The sequence below is a fragment of the Oryctolagus cuniculus genome, chromosome 15 (assembly GCF_964237555.1).
Source record: "Oryctolagus cuniculus chromosome 15, mOryCun1.1, whole genome shotgun sequence".
Classification (NCBI taxonomy): domain Eukaryota; kingdom Metazoa; phylum Chordata; class Mammalia; order Lagomorpha; family Leporidae; genus Oryctolagus; species Oryctolagus cuniculus.
In genome coordinates, this window is record NC_091446.1 from 59,030,291 (window position 1) to 59,054,740 (window position 24,450).

Below are 24,450 nucleotides of genomic sequence, written 5' to 3' on the forward strand. Positions count from 1 at the left end.
ATTTATTTATTTACTTAAAAAGTAGAGAGAGAGAGGCAGACAGACAGAGACCTTCTATCTACTGTTTTACTCCCCAGATGTCCGCAACAGCCAAGGTTGGACCAGGACTCCCAACTATTTGAATCCTCACCTGCTGCCTCTAAGAGTGAGAATTAATAGGAACCTAAAATCAGAAACAAAATGGAGACTCAAACCCAGGCACTTTGATATGGGATACAGGTGTCATAAGCAGTGTTTGATTGCTATGCCAAACTCCTGCCTCCATAAAGAAGGCTTTTAAAAAGCTTTGATGGATGCATTGACCAAAGAAAATTTCCATCAAGCAAGTGGGCAGAATGAGAGAATATCTAGAAAAAAATCTAGATCAAGAAAGAGGATAAGAGATGAATTTACTAGTGTGACAACATGGAGTTGTCTTTTCAAGACAACACAATCTTACCGTGTTTGTTATGTGATGCTTTCTGACTAGTAGTCGAATCTTATTTTCAGGGCTCTCAATTAGAGTTCTACTCGGGAAGATTTGATTAATGCATTATTTATATAAGAGCTATTGATTTATGGAGCTTAACCATAAGATTCAGCATAGCTCATTTCTTCCCAATATTTATATCTACAGGAAGAATATCACAATGACATGGGGGTGTTCTATCCCTGATTAGTAACCCACATAAGAAATCATCCAAATTGACAATATTGAAAATGGTAAATGATAACAATCTATTATTTATTTCCTTCATTTCTAGGATCTTACTATCAAAATGAGGTAAAACAATTCCCAGAAACTCAGTGATACCGCGTAAATCATTTCACACAACAGTCCAATATGTATTTTAGTGAAATTTTTTTTTCTGAAAAAGGGGAAGGGTAGAGATGTTTACTGTGGATCTCTTAATTAAGCTCTGCATTAATTTTTAGATCAAAGGAGTAATTCCAGCTCAGATAAATTAAAGGTTCAACTTTCTTTCTGCTTTGCTGCTAAAGCTAGTTGATTATCAGACTCTAAGAAAAGCTTGTAGTCTTATAAAAAAAGTCCAAATTTATTATTACACATTAGCAAAAATGTATAAACTTCATTGATGATATTCCTAAAGTGTTCAATGGAACCATTCAGCAATATAACAGAAGAAATATTTTGTAAATATTTATTTTTGTAAATATTTATTGTCATAAAATTTTGTAATTGTTTTTATATTTTTGTAAATATTTATTTACTTATTTAAATATATTTTTCAAATCCAAAATGAATTTATTGAAAAACTGACTGGTGGAAATAATATAGTAAAAATCTCTCTGTTGGAAATACCATAGTAAAAATTACTAAGGCCAGTATAAAAATTACAACCTAAAAGTCACTTCAATTCAGCAGTGACTACAGGATTACACATGATTGGACTACCACTGTGTGTATTTCAAATGTTCATAGTATACAAAAATTAAAATCTATTTGATAATGCTTGGAAAATACCAAGTGGATTTGCTGGTCGCTGGCAACCTCCAACTTCTCCAACATGCAGGGATTGCATGTCTAGTGCACAAATAAAAAGGTATCTCTCTCTAACAATGTGGCCAAGAGGAATGGATACTGAAAGTACAAAATGGAAAAGCATTTTAATGAATTTCTGAGTGGGCCCAAAAGCTAGACATTACATAGTAAACTTAGTATTTCATAACTCAGAAATTTCTACCATCTCCCCACAACTTATTACAGTCTAGACTAATCTAGTCTTTATCTTTCTCTTCTACAACTACCCTCAATACCAATATTCCCCAGCAAAACCACAACTAGCCAGTCTTTGAACATCTCCCTCAGATGTACCTCTAATTCGCTCATATTGATTCTTACTAGAATATTTCTTTTTGCAACATTTGGCTTATACTTTATGAGCACAATCAAATCTTCCATATACTATTTTCTGATTATTACAACTAAAAGTATTATTTCTTCTTGAACTTTAGTTGTTTGTTATATTATTTTAGTTCTACATCCTTGTCATTTTCAACTTGTACTTTATTGCCTCAAGTCCATATATTATCTTCCTGTTAGGGATGTTTTATAGGGAGGAATTATGTTTTGCACATTATTTTGTTATTTCAAAAATGCTTATGGCAGAGTTTGAAGTAGAAGAATGTTTAATGAATTTATGTGTGAATAATGAATGTCATACTTGGTAGAGACATACTGAAATCCTATTATATTAATCAAGAGATTCTTATTCCCTTATCCTTGCCAAAATATTCATAAGAGATTTGGGATGCAGTTTTTGCTATAAAACATATGTACTTCATATATTTCATGTATTTGCAACAAATGCTTATCATTTTTCAGTTATGTGAATTGCCCTATATGTTACAAGAAGCACTGGAAATATAAAAGAATTATCCAATGAATTATAAAATCATTCACGAATTATAAGGTCCTTAAGTAGCCAAATTCAAAAATATTTGTTCAGTTACAATCATTTAATTTTTATCAAATAAACACAAGTTCATACAAAGGCCACATTACAGAGGACTCTGAATGATGGGAGGGAGATTTTAGGAATTTGTCACAGTGTAGTGAGTTGTATCTTAGTCCATTTAATGCGTAAAGAAATTGAGGTGTAATACAGAGCCAGAATTTGAATCCTGATTGGTCTCTTTAACAATGCTCTTGTAGTCATTGTACAAAAATTCCCTCTGAATGTTATTTTTCCTCTGAATAGATTCCATGCTTATTTAAATACAAGTCATTTTTTCCTGCTGCATAGTACATACCACAAGCCCACTATCAGTTTTTCGTATACATTTTCTCTCTCTCTCTTCATAAAAACGATTTATTTATTTATTTATTTTGAATGCCAGAGAGAGAACTTTGAAAAGAGAGAGAGAGAGCGCTTATATACACTGGTGCACTCCTCAGAGGGCCATAACAGCTAGTCCTGGCCCAGGCTAAAGCCACGAGCCAGCAGCTTCCTTAGGCCTCTCATGCTGGTGGCAGGGACACAAACTTGTGGAACATCTTCTGCTGCTTTTCCCAAAGCATTCGCAGGCAGCTGGATCAGAAGTGGAGCCGCCAGGACTTGAACTGGCACAATATTGAATGCTGGCATAGCAGGTGGCAACTTTACCTATTAGGCCACAAAGCCTACCCCCGCACATTCTCTTTTTTTTTTTTTTTTTTTGAAAAAAAAAAAAAAGAAGAAAAAAACCTATATCTTATTAATAGCTTACCATTTTTAGGCACTATAATAAAGGTTTCCCTTAGCATATTTGATTCTTACAGCAATTCTATGAGATAGGTCTGTTTATTCATATTCCAGATAGGTAAATGGATCACAGAGCTAGTAAGAGCAGGAAATGTAATGTGAACTCAAGTTTTATTCTTAGCCACTCTATTATAGCTGCTTGGATATGATTCACCCCTGTCCCTCATTCCCAGGAGACTAGACCATTTGGAATGCTTACTATTTGTCTTATATACCTTAGCATAGGGGGCATTTATCACCACACAAGGAAGACTCTAGATGATAGAATAGAGTCTGGAGTCTAGAGTCTAGAGACAGACTTATCTTACCTGGCAGGACAAAGCTGTTTACATATTTCAGAAAGCCCATCTCCAAATAAAGGCCAAAAATGACAATCAACCTTGACCTTCAGTGAAGAGAAGACCCTGTCCCAGAGCCGTTTAGATAAATAGAACATACTTCAGGAAGAAGCTAGTGACCTTGACGAATTGGTTCTCATTCCAGATCCGTGACTTTCAGCAGTAAAGCATAATATGGGAAACAAATCAATGTTTTCCAGCATGCTGAGTCCATTTCTTCCCCCAAATATTTTTAAGCATAAGACAGGTGCAGAAATCACTTCAGCCACCACTGGAGGGGTGCACAGAAGCTGTCACGCAGCCACACTACAGCAGAAGTCCTTGCTAAGAACCAAAATGAAAATAATACTTACTGTAATTGAAACTATGCAGGGGACAAACCTTTTCAGATAAATACAAGAGTTCTGAAGGTTTGAAAAAGGACAGATGTCACTTTCACACTCAAGGTAAGGGAAACTACCTTTCAAAAGCTTATAAGGAGTTTCAAGAGAAAAAGCACAAGCAATACTTCCAAAACTGCCAGAAAATAAGTATTTATTAAGACACACTGGCCTTGGAAATGATTCAAAGTATGCCCTTTTGTTTCCCATTTTATGACAAGGACCAGAGAGGTTAAACCTTCTCCAGGATGACTGAGTAAATCTTTGGCAGTCAAAGACATCAAAGACAACCCACAAGTTCTTCAACTTCTTCTGCCCTCCCCTGATATCTCTTCTCTGTTTTGTTTTAGCTTTTCTCTTTTTCTGTGTTTTGGAGAGTTACTTAATGAAAGGCAAATGTGACCCAACATCAACACAAGATAGATTTCTTCCCAATACAGGGAATACACCAAGCATTTTCTGAGCAAAAACATTCAGCTGCTTCTGTGGCTCAAACTGAAAAGAGTCACAAACTATCAGAAATTCATATTAGAGGAAGGAATTGAATAGGTATTCCCCTGGGTTTTGAATGAGCTCACCTCTGTTCTTCTGAAAGGACACATTTTTCTTTACTAAATGTCTGAGGGTCCACTAGCTAATTTATGAATTGTTGAATTAAACTGTTCTTTGTTTTAAAATAATTAGTTTACACAGAGATCATCAAAGATCTATGTATTCAGGAAAGCAAACATACATTCATTCAGTCTGATTTGTGCCAGACTAGATGCTGGTGATACCAAGGTTAAGTGTCTGATTACAATGCAGCCACATAAAAATAACAGGAAAGTAACATCCTATCCTGTGGTCTAAGCGATCTCAGTCCATAAGTATTCAATCACTATCAGTTCATAAATATTTACTGATTAACTTGTATGAAAAAACTTATGATATGAACTGCTGGAAGATACAAAACCACAAGCTTAAAATCAAATGACAAATGTAAAACATACTCCTATGAAATGAGGAAAAACATATTATATTTTCATAATAATAATTTAGTGCATAAGTATAATATACTACAAGGTAAAGTTGCTGGTAAAGTATGATTATTTAGGGTTAAATAGGGTAAATAGAGGAAAATTATACCTTATAGATAATTTGAATAGAGGATGGATAGGGAAAGGATAAATGTAGAAAAGACAGAGAATTTCAGGAAAAGAGAAATTAGAACAGTAAGTTCAAGTGTACATATTTGCAGAATGTCACTTTTATAAGATTAGGTTGATTAACTGAAGAGGTTTAATTAGGCAATCACAAAACAAAGGAAAGTCAAGATTGTGATGATGTACTGTTTACACAATAGGTCATAATGAAAGATAGATAAATTACAAGTTGCTGCTGGTACAGTCTTATGAATTCAGGATCTCTGCAAATCCATTTTCATTTATAATCATTATGATTGCACCAATTGGTTACATAGAGGGAGTCTTCTGCTTTGTCAATACTATGTACCACTAATTATTAAATATTTCATAAAGTGGCCTTGCTTATGCTTAATTGTATATCATCAACAATTTTCAAAGAAACCTGATTCAAAATCAGGTTGTTTTCTAGTTAGCTAACTTAGAGTCAAGAGCCACCAAAGAGTGGCCTACATGTTTAGAACGCAGGTTATCTTTTGACTACTTCTATAAAAGGTCTTTAAAAAGCTCACTGCTATTTATATATTTTCCACTTAACTTGCTTAACATCTACTAGAGAAAACTGAGCCCATTGAGAAACAACTCTAGGCACAAAGGGAAACCAAAACACAGAAAAGTACAATGGAAATTCCTATCTGGCTTGACCTCAGTTATCTTAAATATCAATTTGATCCAGTTGTGCTTCCCCAATGACCTGAAAACTCAGCTCTCTTAAGACCTTTCTGACTGTCTGTGGGCAACACACTGACGAATCTGTAACAGCATTTCCAATATCATGGGAAGGTGATTGTTACAAAGAAGGAAATCACTAATGGTCTTTGAATGTGTTCTTGCCTACGATTCAAATTATTGAAAACAAAAATATCCACATCTATAGGCCTGCGGTCATTTGTCTGAAATGAGAGAGTTGAAAATGAATCAAGGAGGTTTATTTTAAGATTTTCCATCTTTTGGTCAAATGCTGATGATTACATTATTTTTACCAGTACTTTCCTAACAAAGAATAAGTTATACTATAATGTTCTTTCAGAGTGACTCTTAAAAAACATGATAAGCTATGACTCAGACTTCCTTGCATAAATACTTCAAAGACACATTACCCTGTAAAAATAATAAAAGAAAAAAATCTTTCAGAGAACTGCATGTGTTTCCTATATAATAGTTTCATCTTTGAAACAAACACAGGTATCAACTAGATTGCACTTGTATTTCTGGCTTGTTTTGTGATGTGTGGATGTTGTCCTACTAAGCTAACATTAGGCCATAAAAGCTTTATTTTAAAAATTTTACCCAGATGTTTTTTAATATCACTGTAGGCTTTACTTTGTATCGTTGTAAAATGCAGAGGGTGCAGAGAAAGATTGCTAGAGTCAGATCTCAATCAGAATCACTTGGGCAAATAACCACTCTGAGACTTTATTTCCCCTGCTATAAGATTAAGATAATAATAAAATCCACCTCAAATGGTTACGAATGTCATAAAAGTTTCAAGATGTAAAATGTTTAGAACAGAACTGAATACATAATAAGTGCTCAAAATGTACTAGCTATTATTTCCTTCTTGTACTATACATCATCATTCTTAAAATGCTAGCCAAAAGTAAAATTGATATCTATGCTATTCAATAAATAGTTCACAAGCCTTATCCAAACATAACATTTTTGTTTACAATAATAATTTCCAACACAAAACTTGAAAAGTATGGAATTTTCTTAATTTGCTTATGTACCTCGTTTTACAAACTGCATATAATTTATAACATTTGACAGGTAGACAAGTGTAAATCATGCTGTACACAATATATTTGAATTTTATCAGAATTTTATCCTATGTCTAGTTATAATAATGTTAAAATCAAGTTTTCTGCCATATGAGCTCCTTTTGCAGAGATCCTAAATGACTGCAGAGAGGGAAAAAAACATACAATACAGCTAAAATAATGTGACTATGTTCAGAGGGAAGGCTACCAAGATAGGAGAACAGTTTATGTACTGCTGAGTTCTACAAAGTCTCATTCACATTGATTACAGTCTTTATGCTGACCCCCTAGGGCAAACTGTATAAACTGACTACAGTTAAAGAGTGAATATAGATATATAAACTTTCCTTTTATTTAAACTTATACCAATAAATCATATAAAGTCATATTGGAAATATTTTCAGATGAATTTGGATTAAAATTCTAATTGTGCACTTATTAGCATTTAGCACTTGTACCATCTTGCTTTAGTTACTTCATTTCTTTGAATCTGTTTCCACAAGGGCCCTCTTACCTATTGAATGGTGAAAGAAGTATTCATAAAGGTTCTACTGTGTATTCCATAGGAATTCACCACATTCTGACAGAACTATTTCCTATGAAATTGTCACAGCCACCAGGTAGACCCTTGCATAGCAGATTCAACTAATATTTTCAAATTTTTTGAACTGTCCAAACTCTTTTATATAGGACTGATTATTAAAGGTCTTTGGCTAAGAGTAGAGAAATTGCTGGATTGAAAATCAGGATATATGGATTCTGTAGTTTCCTTATATATAAAATGGAAATACTAAGCTCTGATCTCAATTTAAAAAAGTATCAAGTTAATAGATTTAAGTGTGCTTTATGAAAAATAACAGAGCAAGTCACATATATAGATAGCATTATCGAATTCTTTCCAAATTTCTCATGTGAAGATTAAGTAAAATGTAGTAGTAAACAAAGAATGTAGTAAACAAACAAGAAAAAAGACTTCTCCTAATTTCTGAAAACTTAAAAATCTTTTTCTAGATGCCTTTGGGCTTTTGCAATTTTATTCTAAGTACTGTTTTCCAAAAAAGATCTAATTTATTTTAAGTGATGTACTATAGAAGACATGAAAATAGAAATTATACATATAGATTATCAATGGAGAATAGGAAAAGGTCAGGATTATTTTGTGATATTATTGTATCATATCTCCAAAAACTCTCTCTCAACTGTTCATTCTTTACTATGTATCAAGCCAGTTATGCACTATAGAGTTGTATAGGCTCCTATTCTCAGAAGATTTGTCTAATGTAGGATAAAACATTCTAGATGAGAACTGCCAACTCAGTAAAGTTAGTCATTTCATACAAAGACACATATTAGGAAGTTGAGGAGGCAGGGTCTAAAATCAAGTCTATTTGGTTCTAAATCCCATATTTATTTTGGGATTTCACACAGCCTCTCATAACACTTGACACAGAGTGCATACTCAACAATTGTGAATTAAAAAATGGATGGATGTGTGGATGGATAGAAGGATGGATGACTGGATGATCTCTGGGAATTTCAGTCTATAACAGTAAGACTGAGGCAGCCTTGCTAGGTTCTATCACAAATTGGAGATCAGCCTCCACTGTTCTTCCTAGTCCTCAATTTGAAAACTATAGGTTTTAAGAGTTCCTTAGTTGGTAGCATGAACATCACATGTTTCCTATTATTTCTGCTTTTACAGATGATGAGGAATTTCAAATTCTTGGAACCAATTGTGCCTCAACATGATCACTAATTTCACCCTAACTAAAAGGTCTATCTCTAGAAAGGCTACAACATGACACTTTGCTAAGTGCTTGGGCAGAGTTGGGTAGCTCTTCCAATGGGGCAATTACCTGAAGAAAAAGGGTCCTCAAATATAACTCTGAGCCTATCTGAAAGGATTTTACAGAAGCTACCCAAACTATAAAGACCTCAGCCACAGAATTTTCTTTGGATTTTATGAATTTTACAAATGACTTGATGGCTGGAGAAATAAGAACCTTCCTACTTGTTAGCTTTATTGTTAGCCTTCTTCCTACATGTAGCTGTCTGTATCTGCTCAAAAGGTTCCCATTTTTTGGATTTACAAAGAGCCAATGTAAAGGAAAGTGGCTGTTTTGTGTAACTCTAGGATGTTTTCAAATAGTCAAATGCCAGCAAATGATTCTGAAGCCTGCTTATGGTTGAGAACCATTGATAGAGTATCTAGGGAGCGAGTGGGGATCTTCTCAGTAGAGAGGATAACTTAAACTGAGTCCTAAGGAATGGGTAGGTATTACCTGATCTCTTGTTAGCTGTGTGAACCTCACAAAACTAGCTGATGTACAGATTTAACTAGTTTGAAGAGTTTGTCCCAAAAATGCTTCTTTCCAAGTTATTGTCATCTAGGCAATAAACAATGATTACTTTATTTTTAATCCTTAGCAAGGGACAGGCTAGCTTTGCATGGAGCTGTTCAATGTTGTCAGTTTCCCTCCAGTGAAATATTCTCCACAAAAAATCACCAGTCAATAATCACATTGCTGTCATTCCAGGGTGAAATTAATTTCTCATATTATTTTTTACCTATTGCTCACTTCCATGCAGAGAAAATCTTAGTACTCTGTGATTAAAACACATAGATGCATATGTATTTTTCCTTTAGTCAAAGTCAGCTATGACAAATCACACTCTAAGAAAAAACTAAAAAGCTGATCCCCTAAAGCTTAGCAGTAACCTGTCCTGTTTACTACTAACACTTGGGAGACTGGGTGGAAGAGAACATCAATCTCCTGAAAAATAAAGAGAACTTAAAAACTTTTTGAAGCATCAAGACGTTCCTAATGACATTACTTGGGGAAAGAAATGTAGTGGTAATAAAACCAAAGGATATAGAAGATCATCAGAAAGGAAAAAGTGTGGAAAAAAAAGCATAGTGCTGTCTGGCAGGTGCCTACCAGAGTTGTGCTCGTCTGGATTCTGGCAGAAAATAGATGACACACTCAGAAGGGATGATTCAAAAAAATTAATGCAGCAAAATTTTGCAAAAGTATAGGCAGGGTTAGGTGGAGCCAGCAAGGATGGTGAAACACTAAGGAACAGCAAAAGCCGAATGCCATTATTACCTTAAAGCAGAAGCACAAAGAAGAGAATTAGCCAGAATTTCTGAAATGTGTGCCTGCAGGAGACAATCGCAAGTAGTACAGCCACTACTAACCTAGGCAAGGAGGAGGCTATAGAAATGAGAATCCTGCCTCCTCCAACCTTCTGTCTGGACTTAGAGATGTGAACCCTACATTATAGTCAAACCTAAGCAGAAGCAGTGAGAGGGCAAAGGACCCTCTGAAACATTTGAGAAAGCTGAAGCTTCCAGGCTTGGAGCAGTTTGGAGGAGGAGGGAGCGTAGGACCAGAGGGCCAACAACAGTTACCGAACACACCTAGTATACAATTTTGATCATCTATGCTTCCTGGCCTTCAGTCACAGGATCCAGAAAATTCAGAACCAGAGCCAGATAATCTCAGAAGCTGATTTCATCTCAGTATCATTTGTCAATATTGAATAAAAGAGAAAGGAGGAAAATAAATATCCTAATTGATCCAACTGATTTATTTGAAACAGGCAAATTCAGCAACTTAGCTTTATTGGTTAATAAGGTTAACAAACCAAAGGTCCTTGTTCTTTACCTGCTTTCTTGTAGAAGAACTGAACCTCAAGGTTATTTAGAAAAGCCCATGAAATCTATTAATAGAAAGCAGATGTAAACTCGGCCTCTAAAAGGCTGACCTTTGTATACTATAGTTCTGCCATTGTAGAAAAAAATTTAAAGTCTTTAAAAAGCAGCATATATCGCCAGCGCCACGGCTCAATAGGCTAATCCTCCACCTAGCGGCGCTGGCACACTGGGTTCTAGTCCCGGTCGGGGCGCTGGATTCTGTCCCCGTTGCCCTCCTTCCAGGCCAGCTCTCTGCTGTGGCCAGGGAGTGCAGTGGAGGATGGCCCAAGTGCTTGGGCCCTGCACCCCATGGGAGACCAGGAGAAGCACCTGGCTCCTGCCATTGGATCAGAGCGGTGTGCCGGCCGCAGCGTGTCGGCCGCAGAGGCCATTGGAGAGTGAACCAACGGCAAAGGAAGACCTTTCTCTCTGTCTCTCTCTCTCACTGTCCACTCTGCCTGTCAAAAAAAAAAAAAAAAAAAGCAGCATATAGCTCAGATTATTAGCTATCTCTGTCACAAATGTGCAGCTGAGTTCAGAATTCACATGTTTCTCAGGCAAAATAATTCAATAACCAAGTAAGCAGATCCTGCCATTTTAGTAAATACTTCCACAAAACAAAAAGCAAAAGCCAAGTTTTCACTCAGCTGGAGCAATAACACAATCCCAAGAGCCAACAACACATGTTAAAATTCCAGCACCACAGCCAAATTTGATGAAGGAACCCTCTCTACCCCTGGGGCACACCATCCTAATTGTGATTCTCACACTGTTACTTTTTGAGATCCTTCAAACATAGGTCCACAAACAAAGGAGAAGGGAATTGATGGGTCAAGCTAAGGTTTAATGTTAAAATGCACTTTCAAGATAATAAAATGAAGAAATCAGAAATTCTTGAAATCTCCCTTTCTAGGCTAGATATAATTGAACTTTACCAAGTAATTATGTTGCTGTTTGAGGACAGAGAAAGAGAAGAGCAAAGGAATTGTCTCCTCCCCACAGTCTTTCAACAGACCCTTCTCCCTTAATTATGCATACTTCTATACTGGCCCTGCTGAGCACTGATATCCACAGGGTGGATGTTGAAAAATTAACACTAGTTACCACATTCATCCTGCTGCTATTATACCATAGCTTTCGCGTAAAGGCTGCAGCAGAAGTTGGCTCAGTGTTCTGATGCAATGGATCCATCGTTCTGACAATCTTTCATTTCCTCTTTATCTTTATAGAATTTCATGTTCCCAAATTTTCAGTGATAATGGTGCATAACCAGGAAAAACTTAAAGAGTATTTGACTGCCCAGACTGATGGTTAGGAACTTTTTGAACTAGAAACCAAGATAGGGTTTCTATTTTTATCTCTGGTTCAATATTCATGCTTAGCAGAAATAATGAATCTTTCTTAACCTCATTTGTTTTATTAAGAGGAGTCAGAATTACCATTATTCTTTTTTTTTTTTAAAAAAAGATGTATTTATCAATTTGAAAGAGTGACACAAAGAGAAGGAGAAACTGAGAGATATCTTCCATTTGTTGATTCACCCACCAAATGTTTGCCACAGTCAGAGCTAGCCCAGGCCAAAGCCAGGAACCAGGAATTCCATCCAGGTCTTCCACATGGATGGCAAGAGCCTAAACATATGCCAACTTCTGTTGCCTCCCAGGTGCATTAACAGGAAATTGGATCTGAAGTGCAGAGTAGCCAGGACTCGTAACGAGGTACTACAATATGGGGTATGAGCATCCCACGTGGGGGCTGGGGCTGTAATGTGTGCCCCAGGATTATCACTGTTTTCACTCCTGTGGCAATCCATTCAAGAGAACCAGAAGCATAGAAAGGCTGAGGATCAAGAGTCATGGGTTCTAAGGGCTCAGCTCTTGGTTATCTTCACAAACCAGGAAAGAGATTCAACTTCTGTGCATCTCCTATAATACAAAATAAAGTAGATGATTTCTATAGACACTTCTAGATTAAAAATCGCATGGCCTTATTTGTCCCAATATGCCCTTTTCCATATCTTCTACTTCCAATTTAATTTAATTTCCCTCATCATCATTTCTAATTTCATGAGTTCTTCCTAATCTAAGATTTATTTATTTATTTATTTGTTTGAGAGGCAGAGCTACAGACAGAGAGAAGGAGAGACAGAGAGAGAGAGAAAGAGAGAGAAGTCTTCCATCTGCTGGTTCACTCCCCAAATGACCACAATAGTTGGAGCTGACCAATCCAATGCCAGGAGCCAGCAGCCAGCAGCTAGCAGCCAGCAGCCAGGAGCCAGAAGCCGCACTTGGGACATCTTCCACTGCTTTCCCAGGCCATTACCAGAGAGCCAAATTGTAAGTGGAGCAGCCAGGACTCGAACTGGCACCCATATGGGATGCCAGCGCACAGGCAGAGGTTCACCCTACTACACCACAGCCCCTCTCCCTAATTTCATACTGCACCTTTCTTCTCATAGCTTCACATCTTAAACTTAAGACTAAGACACTTTGCTGAGACTCACAAATTATTATCTTTGCTTTCTCTTTCTTTGACCTATCATCTTTTACTAAACTTGTCAAGTCTTCTAAGCTTCTCAGCATGAGTTGCCACCATCTCAAACAAAACATACTGCTCTGAGCCCAGTCTACGCTGAGTTTTTAATTGTTCCCTTTCACAAATCTTTTCGATATATGTAATCTTCCTGAGTTGACCTTCATTGCTGTTTCTGGAAATATTTATATTCAACTCTAACAAATTCCCTAAATATATTTCTTGTTCTCTTCAAGCTCTCAGCCTTCGCTCTTTGCAGATAACTTTATTTTTCAGTAAAGTGATTACAATCAAACCATTTTCATAATGTAAATGTTTAAAATTTAAAATATAGCAGTTCATTTTTAGTCCTATTACATTAACATAAAAATGATCACAAATCTTCTACAAGAATCATGAGGCTTTTCTGAATTTCTTTATCACTTCTATGTCAGCTCAGTTTTGATTTATAGGATTGACTACAGATCTGTCAGACCAGATGTTATATGGAAAGTATCAGCTAAGTCTGATTGTAAATTTAATCTGCCACATTTGAAACCCTACAGCAAAACAGAATGATTGAAAAACTTAAAAATATCTGAGGGCATTGCACTAATTGCTAATTGGAATTGTCTTTCCTCAGATAATATGTAGCAAGAAAATGTAAGTTAATCATTTATAAATATCTATAAGGGAAAAGAGAGAAACAGAAGACATTTTACTCAACCAAAATATTATGAACATATTCCATCTTTGACATGAAAATTTTTGGATAAAACATTCCACTTTGCAAGCATCTCTTCAGAATGCAAAATTCCACATCAAAAGTTTAAGGCAAAAGGATGGAACAGAGTCGTATATGATCTGTGGTAAATAGAAAATTTTGTTTTAAATTCCATTTTATAGGTACCATTAGAAAATTTGAGAGATGTAATAGGGTTAAGAATAATGTCAGGGGCCGGCTTCGTGGCGGCAGTGAGTTAAGCTGCTGTGTGAAATGCTGGCAACCCATATGGGTGCTAGTTCAAGTCCCAGCAGCTTTCTTGCTGATCCAGCTCCCTGTGGGGAAGTGGAAGAAGATGGCCCAGGTGCTTGGGCCCCTGACACTCACTTGCTGCATGGAGTTCCAGGCTCCTGGCATTGGCCTGGACGAAATCTGGCCCAGACATGGCCATTGTGACCACTTTGGGGGTGGTCTAACATAAGGAAGAACTCTGTCTTGCTCTGTCTCCCCCACCTCTCTGTAACTCTGCATTTCAAAAAAATAATAAATCTTTTTTTAAGGAATGGTGTCAGTTTTGGTAAGCAATAGAAGGAAAAGGAAAGGATCTATAGAACTCTTGATAGTGATGTTAAAACATGGGGCAGTTCTTAAGCTTTGCTTTCTGCTAAGGGCCAGCAAATCCATGGACCAAAGCTTTCTCAGACCAATGTTTTCAAATTTATACAATTTTAAAAACTCACAGGATTATAAATGAATTCAATTAATTTGATAATTGACACAACATAAAACACAGATTTGTGATATAGTAATATATGTGCTATTTGTGAAATAAAACTACCATGTTCTCTTTAAAGCTAGCCATAATAACTGTAGTATATTATGATGATACTCTATCATTTGTACTTTCGTCCATAATTTCTGATATTTAATTCATCTCGTTCTTTCCCTGTAACTTACTCCAAAGGTTTGTCCCACAATTCCACTGAAACTCCTCCTTATTTCATCAGTAAACTCTGTGTTGCTAAGTCTAATGTCAGGTGTCAACTGCCACCATTGACACAGTTGACAATATCCTCTTCCTTGGTCTATTTATTAAATTCAAGGACATTGCTCACTACTGATTTTCTTCTTAACGTCCTAGACCCTCCTGTGAAGTTTCTTTGGTTAGTTCCTTGTCATCTGACAAACCTCTTATATGAGTGTACCAGCTTAGTCCTTATTTCCCTAATTGATTGTTTCTAAAATACTCCTTTCATTATTTCATCAATACCATTGCAACAGACATATACAGATTACTCTAAATTTATAAACTTCACCTGGTCCTCTCTTCTGAATTCTAGTCTTATATTCAATTATCTATTCAATGCCACATCTTAAAGGAATAATATTGTCATATATTTCACACTTAATATGCAGAATCACAATCCTGATTTCCACTTCCACCCACTCTCCACTGTATCTATTCATCCCCTAATATTCGCCAGCCTAATGTATTGTATACTCAGGCCTAAATGTTGCAGGCATCCCTCATGCATCTTTTTTTCTCTCTCTTATCGACTTTCAACCCTTCACTAAATTCTGTGATTAGAACACGCAACTTTCTAAATGTAATCAGGATCTGTCCTCTTCCCAGCTCCTTGACAACAATTCTGATTAAAGCCACTACCACTCCTGGCTTGATTTATTGAATTAAACACCGAATTTCAGCTCGAGTGTTCTTTCAAAACATACTATAGCCTTCCCTTTCCTACTCAAACCCCTCTGTTGGCTTGTCCATTTCTTTCACTAAGAAAGACAAAGCCATTACAATGTCCTCAAGATATTACAGATTCTAATATACATTTTTCACACTGATTGCATCACAAACAACTCACTTTCTCTGGCTCATCACAGGCAGACACTTTCCTCAGAGCCTTTGTACTTGGTATTTCCTTCATGAGACTTTGTCCCCAAGTGTCCACCTAGCTTTACCTCCTCACTCCAACTCTAAATTCAAATGTCACTCTCAGTAAGGCCTTCCTAACATCCCTCCTTAAAATAATTTTTCTGCTTGTTTCGTTGTTCTGCAGAGCAGTTATCACCATATATCATAATATACACTTCATTTTTTATCTGTCTTGCCTAAAAGTGCATTCCATAAGGGCAAGGATATTTGTTTTGTGTAGTCACTAACCTATCCTTAGTACCTGGCATAAAGCAAGCATTGAATAAACAGTTGTTGAATGACTGACCAAAAAGATTCTTTGGAATCTTATCTTCTGTGAAGTCTAGCACATTTACTCACTGCAGTGAGAAGCACACAGAGTTCTACTTGCCAAAACCACATCACACTCTGCAAATGAACCAAGATTACTTAAACCGTGATACCTGAAATGAAACAAAGCTACTGTTTGGTATTTGATCTAGAAATTTCCTAAGAATATAACTGACTACCACTTGGGACCATGCATCCATAAGGAGATGCTGTGCTATGTCAGGCAAAGAACATGAGCTCTGACACAAACAGACATAGCTTTGAACTCTACCCCTGCCATTTGTGAGCATGTGATAATGGGAAAAAAATTTTGCCTCTCTATGCCTCAGTTATATATAACATGGGAGACGTCACTATATGACTAATGCATCTTAAATGAAATTACATGTGTAAAGTCTCTGGGCATTTGAAAAATATGTTCCTTGCTTCAATTTTTCACATGCCCATTACTTTCCAAGTAGAACTTAGTAAAGTAACATGGGGCTTGGAAATGGTTACAAAACTGTGCGAACAGTACTGGAAAGACTGGAATCAGCCGAATAGCTACCTCGGGCGGCAGTTAGAGTAGAGAAGGTTGTTGGGTTCACCTTAACCCTGACAGTCCTCATCAACATGGTATTTTGGATACTTTTCAGAGCAAGGTGAGGATAGTATTTGGAAAATATCTAAACATAGAAAGAGGCTAAGACTCTATGCATGAGAAAGAACAGGGGGAGAAGACATCATCATCAGAGAGGCAGATGGCAAAGAAGAACGAAGCTGGGTGGAATTCGAGCTAGAAAGTGAAACTGCACAATTCCCAAGGATTTGTTATACAGCTTTTCAATGTATAGACATTGATTTTTTTCATCCACAGTTAATATCAGAGGAAAAACTTTGTCACACTGTTTTGAGATTTAGTAAAAAGATTCTGCTTTCTTTAGATATAAATAAGGTATGAAAATTCTAGATGGAAAAAAGAACAATCTTTTTTGTTTGTTTACCTCTGGCTAATCCATGTTTTTTGACTGCTGAAGAAAAAATACCTAGAAGTTGTGTGCTTCTCAGAAATCACTCTAGATCATTTCCCTAATACTTTAAAATTATATCTTTTAAAGCTGTCTTAAAGGTACTACCTTGGGAAAAAGTAAGAAAATGGATAAAACGTTCACCAGCTGAGAGCAATAGTAAACATTCATTTATTAAGGACTAGTACTGCAGTTTTCTAAGGAGTATGCCCAGCTTGGGAAAAGCCTCACTTCTACACCAGGGCTGGCTGTTGGGAACACATTCACAAGTCTACCTTCATTGTGTCTGTCGGATGACTTGATTCACTTCTGAGAAACTGACATCTTAGACAGTCATCATGGGCCTGAGCTACCAATAAGCCCTGAAGCCAGCACTTGATCTTTTCTTACAGAATTTCATAATCCTTCCATAAAATTGATGAGGCAGCATGAGATATGAGGAAGAAACCAAGAGAGAAAGCAGAAGAGACACAGACCACAAATCAAGCCAGATTTGTGACTACTGAGCTTTATCTTTCACAGATAAGTCAAGTTCATATCAAACCTCAGAAGTAAACCCTAATATCCACACTGAGGCTTAGCAATACGTCTAATAGAGAAAATAACATTATTAAATGATGGAAATTTTAAAACAATTAAAAATGAATAAGAACAAGGTGAATTCTACAAAATGGTTGCCACTTTCACTCTGTAATTAAACAATCCCTTCTTGGTCCTTCCTGCCTCAACTCTACTGCCTGCCACTTGGTGAGTGCTGACTGTCAGAGCTCCTGTTCTTTGTCCCCAAGTCAGAGTTGTAGGTGAAAGCAGGGATTATACTAGATTTCGAAACCAATCCCCTGTGGTTTACACTTAAAAGCTAACCTTTTGTTTGTTATTTTCTAGGATAATATGATAGTTCCTCCTACCTCTTAAGGTCCTTAATGAGAGAAGTGTCACAAAGGTTCTTTCCAATGCTAAATTTTGTTAAGATACAACACATTTCTTAACAAAATTAACTGTCACTCCCTCGCATACTCTCTTACTTCTTTGCTCTGTCAAAGGCAGCATACACTTAAAAGGACCAATGATCAATTAAAAGGATCATTGATATTGGAATGTAGAACAAACTTTCAGCTTGCAAATCTTTTCGGTGTTAAGTGCAAACAACAATTTCATGGTGGGCCTTCTTGCTTTTATAAAATGTCTTTGAGGGAAATTTATCATACTTGGAAATTTACAAAACCTGTGGACTGCTTGAAAAGTGTTATGTAAGTCCAGGTAATAGCAAGAACTTAGTCTCTTAATAGCAATATACAGCATTGAAGACAGGACTCAAGATATTGTGGACAAGACTCAAGATTAGTCATTTGTCTCCTCTACTTTGAGTAAAGACACCTGTACCATAGCTTCCTCATTTGTAAAACTGCAGTGATAATTCATTTATTTCAGGTCATTGCTCTGTGACAAATAATGAAACGGCTATATTAATTGTTGGCATTAGTAAGGGAAAACAATTTTATAATATTTATAAACTATATAAAATTTTCCTATTTCCACTCAGAATTTGGTGGAAAACATGTTCCTTGTAAATCATCAGTTAATGTTTCATGTGAAAAAAAGTCTTTTTCCCATTTTTGATGTACAGAGTTTTAAAGACACTTTGCATACTAAAGTAGAAAATAAATTTATTTGGCTGTCACCACTGTTTAAAAGAATCAACTGCCATAAAATGGTTTATCATTTTAAACAATTAGTATGCAGCTGGGTTACTTCAGCTATGCAAAACAACTTGTTTTTCAGGAAATGCTTCTCAGAATTATACAAAGACAAAGGTAAAGTAAGCTCTAAGACTCAAAGAAGCCTGCTAACATAGGCGACTATGGGTCAGGTTTAGAGCCATAAATCTAAAGGAACATAGTAGTGGGGGGAGCAGAATGGAACAGGAACTACAATTAATGAAAAACATGATGTTCTCTAACTACTAACAGAAGAATAAAACCACAAGTTTCATATGATCACTAACTGGAATTCATCTATTTAGAATTTGCTAGAAAAAAAATAACACAAATCCGTGTGCATACACAACTCTGTATTAAGCTATACAGAACTAGTTTTTCTAAAACACGTCAGTAGAACATTATCAGAGTTTTAGTGTCATAGCACTGTAGTTAGGACTCAGAAACATGTCCTACTAAATCTCCCTATATCAAAGAAGCAGAATAAGGGGAATAGAAATATTTTAGATAAGGTGACCTATCTTACATTTATAAATGATGTTGCAATTGTCTTTCAAATGTAAATCTGAAAGCAAAAAGAATACTAGGCATAACATGGAACCTGGTATTATTGTGAACAGACAAACATTTATACTTCATTAAAAGAACTAACAGTTCTGGCAATGAAGCAACAATACTGATGAAAAAATAGATTCTTTTCCTGAAAATTCAAGATTTTTAAGAATATTTATATGCACATGCACAGTCTTCACATGAACCATGACCTTCCATTTGTTAACAATTAAAATTTTGTCTCATATAAGACCAAGTCTTCTACTATATACATTTGTGTGTATGTGTGTGTGCTATGTGTGCATCTAACATTTTCTTGAATTACAATAATCAATACTGTACTATCTGATTGGATGAATTAGACAATGGCACCTTTCCCTCAGTACTGCAGGATTTCAATCAGGACTTACTTTTTCAGCCTCCACACAACTTTGAGCAGTGTACAGTGTAAACATATGAGGCAGGACTTTGTGAAACAGTCCATTCAAAATCATTTTCTCAGACAAAATAAGAACTGATAGGGGATAATATTTTTAAATTTTAAAGGAAATTGTAAAAGGAGGATTCTAAGAATGAAGTCTTAAGAAGATTTTGAAATTAAAATAAATGTGTGAATGAGAAAAAAATAAACTGTTTAGTAGAAGTGAGTTATTAATTTCATAGAACTATGGCAAACAATACCACTTCAGAGATATTTTATGTTCCTTCATATTTATATTTCTTTATATTCCTTTATACATATTAACAAATATATGTATTTGTTAGCATATATATGTATATATATTTTCTGAGCATATGAAATTTTGATCAAGATGGAATATACCCTCTTAAAGCATTCAGTTCCATGGTAGTGAGCAGTAAATTATTTCATAGAGGGGAAAAATTATTTTACTACTGAATAGTCATAGAATTTATGATTCAATGTTTCAAATATATAGGAATGCTACTTAATGAAAACATTTCTAAATACGTACTAAATTGTTTTTGTCCTCTACAAAAGAATGAGACTATACTAAAGGCAAGGAAACTTATACCCTGAACATCAAGTCACCACTCAGAGGCAGTTCTTTGCCCCATGACTGCTGAGGCTTAAAGATCCAATCTGTTTCCAGAAAAAAACCTGCCAATAAAACTCACAGGATTTACTGGAATTATTCAACATGACAGCATCATTTCCACTGTCATGAAATAAGATTAGTGTGTTGCTGGCTATGGATTCTGCTGTAGTTTCAAAATTTCCAAACTGCTTGTGAAACAAAACCAATATTCAGTCTTATTCTTGGTATAGCAAGTAAGGAATATTGGGGAATGTTTGAGAGCTTACTCTGGTATATATCTAATATATATATATATTATATAATAAATATATATATGATATATATTTATATTCAATAAACTTAAAATCACAAAATCAATGTAAATTAAATACACATACAGAACCACGTTTAAGAGACAGAGAATGAAGAAATTAGATAAGAAATTAACAAATCAAAAATGAAATAGTTAAAAGAGATTGGCTCGAAGGGTATCCATCAAGCAAAACATTGCCTCCCCAGTGGTAAAAACATACCTAATACAAAAAATGCACAATACCTATTTATTTAAAGAAAAGCAAATGAATGTAAATCTGAATATATAGTAACATACTGAGTCTAAAAGGTACACTTTTAATACTTGAAATTTACTCTTTTTCCTTCTCCTTCTTCTTCTTTTTTTAAATCAGAAAGGCAGAGACAGACAGCAAGATATCTTCTAATTACTGGTTTACTCCCCAAATGCCTGCAAAAGTCAATGCTGGGTAGACCAAAGGCAGGAGCATAGAACTTTAACCCAGTCTTCCACGTGGGTGGCAGGGATCTAAGCATTTGAGCCAATCATCTGCTGCCTCTAAGAGCGCATATTAGCAGGAAGCCAAATGGGATGCAAAGTAACCAGAACTTGAACCAGGCACTCAAATATGGGATGCAGACATTCCAAGTGGCAATTTAAACACTGCATCATCAAACACCTACTCTGAGTGGAATTTGTAGTTTTTTTTCACTAGCTGTTTATTTTAAAATAAAATCCATTTATTTGTTTTCTGATTATATAAGCAAAAATATTCACTGTAATATTATTTTAAATATTAATATTAAAAAGAACATACAGGGGGTGGCATTGTATTGTAGTGAGTAAAGCCACCACCTGCGACACCAGCATCCCATATGAGCAACCATTCATGTATGGCTGCTCCACTTCTGATCCAACTCCCTGCTAATGCCCTGGGAAAATCATCAGAAGATGGCCCCAGTGCTTGAGCCCCTGCCATCCATGTGAGAGACCTGGAAGAAGATCCTGGCTCCTGGATTCAGCCTGGCCCAACCCTGGCTGTTGTGGTCATCTGGGGAGTGGCCCAGTGACAAATTTTCTCACTCTGTCTCCACCTAACTCTGACTTTAAAATAAATAAATAATCTTAAAAAGATAATCTATAAAGATAATATTTATAAAAACATAAAATCACCAGCAAATATTCTTATATCTTTGCAAAGACATTTATGTTTACAAACTTAGAATCATAATGTATATGAATTTTATGTCTTATGTTTTAAGTTATCATGACAACATTTTTAAGTAATTAAAACTTCTCCAAAATTGTGAGTTTTGATGGTCTTATATTGTTCCATAAAATGAATGTGAAATAACTGAATGTGTATGCTACTGATGCACATTTGAACAATGTACGATGTCAAAAGGTAGGGGAAGAAAATTTTAAGTGACATTGCCCATAAAATGTTGATTGTAGGTTTATTTCCTTAAGACAGATTTCTTTACTGCAAATTACTGTATGAAAGGGACAGATTTAGCATCTTTCACCCATAGTACCATATTGTTTTTCTGATAATTTATGTAATAACTTCTCCAGAAGTTATAAAGGTATTTATTTCATCATACCTACAACCCAGACATTATAAAATCTTTTTTACAGTTTGATAAATCAAAATTGATATAATCTAAATTTTACTGCTCGTGGGATTGTTTTCATGTTTATTAGCTATTTGTATTCTTTTCAGTGATGTATCTGTCACATTAGAGGTGAAAATTCTGTCTCATAACATCATGATTTCATGACCTAGAGACCTTCTCTCTGCCTAGCATTCTGGGTGCTAGGTAACTCCTTCTACCAGAAACACCTACTTATCAAAGATTCAGACTTTCCAGGTTAGCACATAAATATGATAATTAGAATAGTGATTTACCTCAAAGATTTCTTCCTCCACACAATGTACTTTGGGAACAAGAACTTATTGGGATTTAAGGATAATTTGTATGTACAAGGAATCATATATATTTAAAAAACCCAAAGTCATTGTAACTTGTAAGAAATCTCTGAGGCTCTGATAAGAAGCCACCTCTTTAAATACATACACACACTTACACACATGCACGTGCACACATAAATGTTCTCAGTTACATATTTAGAAACTATGAACTATAGTAGAATCTGACATGGAAGTAGATGTTGGATTCGCACATCCGCTAAAGTTTATGTGCATGCATTCTGTTAGTCATAAGTATGGCTATGGGGATTTCTTCAGTTATTCTGTAGGTTTATTTTTTATATTCGTTAATTTTATTTATTTACTTCGTGAGTGTAGATTTTGGTTTTATAGTACCATCTCATAGGAAGACTTCCTACATTTCCTGCATACTTGAATCAACATTTACTCTGTTTATAGCAGGTATTTAATAATTCTTCTTTTCTTCCAAGACATTCATGGTAATATGACATCTGAGTTCGATGAGGTGGTCAGAAACTAACTGTTCTTCCTCTTACTCCACAAAATGTCTACATTCTTCAAAAGAAAACATTTCTAGTACTTATTCATTTTCACATAAAATGCTAACAATGCCAAGAAATATTATAGAAATTTAGAGATGACTGTGACCTGAAATATAACCAAAAACTCTGTCAAGATAATGATATTATTTTCATAAAGGACCAAAATTCTGTCTTGAAAAGCCAAAGTCAATTCTCTCTTTATCTCCAGTTCTAACTATTTAAAAAAGTAACAAATGATTGCGCAAATTATATTTAAATTCCACCTGAAAGGACATGGATATAGACAGGAATCCATTCTCCACACACATATTCTTTCTTCTTGACAGTGTTTCATTTTCTGAAGATAATAGAGATAAGATCTCAAGAAGTCTGAGTTCAAATTCAAGCATGGGAATTCCCTCAACCAAATAAAATGTAAAGATATTATTTATTAATTATGCCAAAATTCCAGTTGTTTCCTTGTCTGTTTTCTTTTTGTGCAAACGTATTTGCATTTTGCTGTGTAGTTGCATTATTTGTCTCTTTCCATGACCTTAACAAGTCTCACTTTATTAAACTACAAGGAGCACAGCAAAAAAGCAGGATAGTAAAGTTTAATAAAAGAACAAAAATGCAAAGAGCATAATATATAAGAATAAACATATGACTGTGCTTAAAGTCTTAATTGCAATTTTTATTATTTATGTGGTTTTGTGCCATTTATTTAACTTCTTCAAGCCTGTGAAATAAGGAATGTAATTCACACATCTGCTTTGGGGGTGCTTGGTATAAAGCATTTATCAGAGTGTCACTAGTTGCAAGTGCTCAATAAGTCACAACTATCTTTATTACAACTGAGTTGCTCAGAAAAGGGAAAGGTATAAGCCACTCGCCCTCTACCTGAGTTTGCAGGTGAGCACTGGCAATTGTGTACATCCAACAGAAAATAAAACAATTCATTTTCATTACAAGAGACCCTGTTATCTCTACTATTCTTGTAAGTCCGATAAGGTTTTATTTTAATATTTAATATATTTTTGTTTTTTGCTTTTTAAATTTATTTTAATTTGTGTCTCATAAATACAACATTATGTAAATTTTTGCCAAGATAAATTTTTACCTACAAGGTCAGGTCATATTCTTTTGTTTAAAAAATTCCAAAGTACTTCAGCATATTTTATTCTGTCAATATTTATTTCAGGAACTGGAAATTAAATGTAGTCTATTTTCTTCTGTTTAACCCTCATGACTTTTGAAAATTTTGCTCATTATCCTTGAAACT

At 35.3% G+C, this 24,450-nt stretch overlaps 2 protein-coding genes across 9 annotated transcripts in view; one reads left to right on the plus strand and one right to left on the minus strand.

The window, feature by feature from the left end:
- Positions 1–24,450, minus strand: part of CTNNA3 (catenin alpha 3) — a 1,675,875-nt gene that overhangs the window by 998,478 nt on the left and 652,947 nt on the right. The gene's annotated exons all lie outside the window — the stretch shown is intronic.
- Positions 1–24,450, plus strand: part of LRRTM3 (leucine rich repeat transmembrane neuronal 3) — a 179,162-nt gene that overhangs the window by 23,946 nt on the left and 130,766 nt on the right. The window contains exon 4 of one of the 4 annotated variants that reach the window (XR_007910882.2): positions 1–24,450. This exon is cut by the window's left edge and continues 13,005 nt beyond it; it is cut by the window's right edge and continues 24,900 nt beyond it. The exons of the other annotated variants lie outside the window; for them this stretch is intronic. The gene's annotated coding sequence lies outside the window, so the exon portion shown is untranslated. 4 annotated transcript variants of the gene reach the window in all.